Below are 4,487 nucleotides of genomic sequence, written 5' to 3' on the forward strand. Positions count from 1 at the left end.
GACCACGGGGGACATGATGGACACGGACACAGCCACGGAGGACACGATGGACACGGACACAGCCACGGAGGACACGATGAACACGGACACAGCCACGGAGGAAAGGACCACGGGGGACACGATGGACACGGACATAGCCACGGAGGACACGATGAACACGGACACAGCCACGGAGGACACGATGGACACGGACACAGCCACGGAGGACATGACGATGCACACTGTCACGGTGAGAGGCTGCTCCCAAGCATCTATTTACCTTCACCTTTAAAGAGGTCACCTGCCCATCAGTGACCTCCTCTCTGATTGGTTGCTTGAAGAAAACTCATCACAAAAACAATGTTGCCAATTAAAGAGTTTTTCACCTTTTACAAATGTGGTTATTTTTCGCACTTCGTTTGTTTACTTCCATAACAGAGTGACGTCACTATTAATACCCATATTACACTATTATTATGAGTTCAATATTTGATGTGTGTGCGATAGGGAAAGTGCTGAACCTGTATGTTTCTTGTTTGTTTCTTTGCCATGTGATCTCTGTTCTGTATCTACCACTGATTGTCCTGTTTATTATCTCGATGCCCAAGAGAGACAGTAAAGCTCTATCTAATCTATTAAATCCTTGCTACCGCTTCAACACATTGTACGTGACAGGCTAAGGGGCGGGACATCTCTAAGTGGTTGACCAATCACAACAGAGCCGGCCAGCTAACCAATCAGAGCAGACACTACATACTAATACATTTTGCATCAAGACTTTTCTATGTTTTTGTATTCTTCGTTCACCGTGCAGGAAGAGCAAGAATTCATGACACCACGAGGAGTAACAGAGGATGGTTCTCGGGGTGTTGTTTTCCTTCAGTGTGAGTTCTCCTGTTTGTATTATTTTAACTAAATGTGTGTTTGTCCTGCAGACCAGCTGACTCCGGGGAAAGGAGCCAGTAAACAGATCCTTCAGGGTGAGAATGAAGCATCTAATTACTGAGAAAACACAAAACACAACACGTCTGGAACATGGACTCTCATATTAAAGATTTAAATAGTTTGTTTTTTAACAGTGATAAAAGAATCCAACACAAAGAAGTCTTTTGATCCTGATGAGAAATAAAAACTGCTTTGTGACGTCGAAAAAATGTCAATTAATATTTTCATTCATAAACTTATTTAAATGATTAAATAGATATAATTAGGGTAACATTTAAAACATACTGTAATGCGTGTACACTGCTCCTTGACCACCAGGGGGCGCCGTCACACCATCATGTTGTTTAGCCCCCAGAAACACTGAGATGTCTCCATGTGGTTGTTTTTACAAAATAAACTGATTCTCCCGACACAAGCTTTTTTAATTATCTTTTCAAAAGTACCTGAACTAAAAACTAACATTCAGAACAGTTTGATTTCACTTTATGGTTCTCTTTATTTATAGTTTCTTATTTTCCTGTTTGAAGCTAATGCAACAACCTTCACTTTCTAATAAGCTCCATTAGCACTAATACTTGCCGGGGTACTGGTGTGTTTCTGAGTAAAATGGATGAATGAATAAAAGTGTCATGAAGTTTTAGAAACAAGGAGTCTGTCCTGATCAAAGTGTCTTCAGGTCACAACACAAACAGCAGGGCACATTCTGAAGTGTGTGTTATTATTAGTGTGTGTGTAATATAACGTGTGTTTGTGTGTGTGTGTAATATAACGTGTGTGTGTTCCAGGCGTGTTGCTGCACATCATCGCTGACACTCTGGGCAGTGTTGGAGTGATCACTCCAACACTGCCCAGAGTGTCAGCGATGATGTGCAGCAACACGCCTGGAACACACACACGTTATATTACACACACACACAAACACACGTTATATTACANTTTTATTTTGAGCATTGCACAATATCATCCAAACCATCGGAGGACAAGCAACTCATCAAACTGTGAGTAACACGAATATAGAGGAAAGACAACGAGTTAGAAATGTCTGTTTAGGCGTCTAGTGGCTAGATGGAAAATGAGGAAGGAAGCCAGGACATATGGGAGAAAACAATAACTAAAGGTCACAGAAAGTCAGAGTTTGTTTCGTACGCAGACGCAGAGGTGATTTAGAAGTGTTTTTACTGACCCTCTGGTAGCTCTCGGGCAGCTTCTGGTCCAGAGAGGGAGGCGTTCGCTGCATCAGGATCCCGATGGACTCCTTCAGTAATGGAATAACGCTGAGGAGACAGAGACACACTGAGCACGTGCAAACACTCACAGCTGGTTATGAGTGGTTCTGTTCAATGCAGCTCGAGCTGGAGTTCTGTGTGGGTTATTCACTTAATGTAGCTCAGATCCCACAGATTTCTAACTGGAGTTCGTTCGGTTTGAGTTCTTCTGTCTTTGTTCAGTTCATAGGCACATATCTGTGGATTGAGCTGGAGTTTGGGTTGAGTCGTTCTCTTTAATACAGATCAGATTATTGTGGAAAATCTGTAGAATATGTTGATTTTGAACCACGCTGAGAAAACAGACACACTGAGCACGTGCAAACACTCACAGCTGGTTCAAAAATCAAACCCTCACTTATAAGGATGAGCGTTTCTGTTCAACGCAGCTCAAGTTCAAGGGAAGAATCTGTGGAGTTTGGTGCGAGTCGTTCTCTTTAATACAGATCAGAACATTGGGAACAAATGTGTGGAATCTGTAGATTTGTAATAACAGTTTGCTGTGGATTAGCTCGGATTCTACAGATTTCTAACTGGAGTTTGGTTTGAGTTCTTCTCTCTTTGTTCAGTGTATAGGCACATGACTGTGGATTGAGTTCAGCAGTTTCCAGCTGCAGAGTTTGATGCCTGTGGTCGAGTGAAGGCCTCTCAGCTGACCACAGATCTGCTGACTGTTTCAATCTGCAGCTGCGATCACTGCCAGCCTATCAGACCACATCTACTCCATCTATCCCCGGGGCTTCTGGGAAATCTGACCGCTGCACATCTACTGCCGGACTCCAGAAGTATTCCAGCTCCATGCCGGTGGTTTTAGTCCATTAACTCCTGATTGCACATTCCTTACGTCAGAGCAAAACCATTTTCCAAAGCATCCGTCGGCTCTCAGATTGATTTCATTCCTCTGTGGAGAGCAGAAACCTGAGGGATAATCCATCAGTCCTGGGACTTTAGGCTTCCTTCTGAGGCTCCTTCTGCGGTGCGTTCAAGGAACCACTGACATACTAGAAACTTCAGACGTCACCGAAGTCTGTCTGATTATTCCTCAAAAAGGACGTTAGAGGTTTGAGTGTTCATCCTCTGGAGGTTAGAGTAACGTTAAAACATGTTCTGCTGGTCACTAAAGAGGCTCTCTGGGTTATACGAGTGAAGAGAGAAGGAGGAGGTTGGTTGGATGTTCTGTGGGTCCTTTGTGTGGAGGATTGAGTTTTAATTGATATATTAAGGTGTTAATAAAAGGTGTTTTAGTGAACATTTAAGATCCGATTGTTATTATAAATAGTTAAATAGAGTCTAGGGCAGGGGTGTCAAACTCAACTTCATCGCGGGCCACATTAGAATTATGGTTGAACTCAAAGGGCCGGTGGTAAATATACAATAATGTATTATTTTACATTATTTCCTCTGCATTGGATTATTATCAGATAGGGTAATAACTTCATAATTAACTTCGTCTGAAAGCAGAAGTCTAGGGAAAATAATTGCAAGTCTCTTCATCGCGCATGTCACAAAGTGAGATGCATTGTGGGAAGTGTAGTTTATGGGCAACGTGCTCCTGTAAAGCGGCACGTAACATTATAATAAACTCATTATATTCTTTGATAAATCTTGCGGGCCACATAAAATGAAGTGGCGGGCCGGATTTGGCCCCCGGGCCTTGAGTTTGACACCCCTGGTCTAGGGGAAAGATATAGTATGAGTACTATGTCTCTTGTTTATAAGACATATCAGAGAACACCAATATATAAGATGTCTCCTGACGTAAACAACGTGACGTCAGAGCTGTCTCTGCCGTCTGACGCTCTGATTGATTCTCAGGTTTCTGGAGGAATTATACAGAAATATTGTTTTCTGATCACTTTAACATTTTACAGGGAGCATCATTTTGGAGCAGATTTTAAGAGCTACATGTATTTGTTAAGAGCTACATGTATTTAAGAGCTACATGTATTTATTAAGAGCTACATGTATTTTTAAGAGCTCATGTATTTATTAAGAGCTACATGTATTTATTAAGAGCTACATGTATTTATTAAGAGCTCATTATTTATGTAAACTCGAGAACTTATTTTGTACATCGAGAATTATTTATTAAACTCGGAAATTATTTATTGTAACTCGAGAAGTTTATGTACATCAAGAATTATTTATGTAACTCGGAGAAATTCTATGTACCATCGAAAGAATTATTTATGTACATCCGAGAATTATTTATGTAACTCGAGCAAGTTATTTATGTAACTCCGAGAATATTTATGTACATCCGAGAATTATTTTATTGTAACTCGGAGAATTTATGCC

At 41.2% G+C, this 4,487-nt stretch overlaps 1 long non-coding RNA gene across 1 annotated transcript; it reads left to right on the forward strand.

Moving 5' to 3' along the window:
- Nucleotides 1–6: 6 nt before the first annotated feature.
- Nucleotides 7–1,777, forward strand: LOC104952191 (uncharacterized). The gene is made up of 3 exons (XR_799094.1): nucleotides 7–229; nucleotides 915–959; nucleotides 1,710–1,777. It is a non-coding gene; the product is annotated as an uncharacterized lncRNA (long non-coding RNA).
- The last annotated feature ends 2,710 nt before the right edge of the window (nucleotides 1,778–4,487 follow it).

Source organism: Notothenia coriiceps, unplaced genomic scaffold (assembly GCF_000735185.1).
Source record: "Notothenia coriiceps isolate Sejong01 unplaced genomic scaffold, NC01 NC01_scaffold00019719, whole genome shotgun sequence".
Taxonomy (NCBI): Eukaryota; Metazoa; Chordata; class Actinopteri; order Perciformes; family Nototheniidae; genus Notothenia; species Notothenia coriiceps.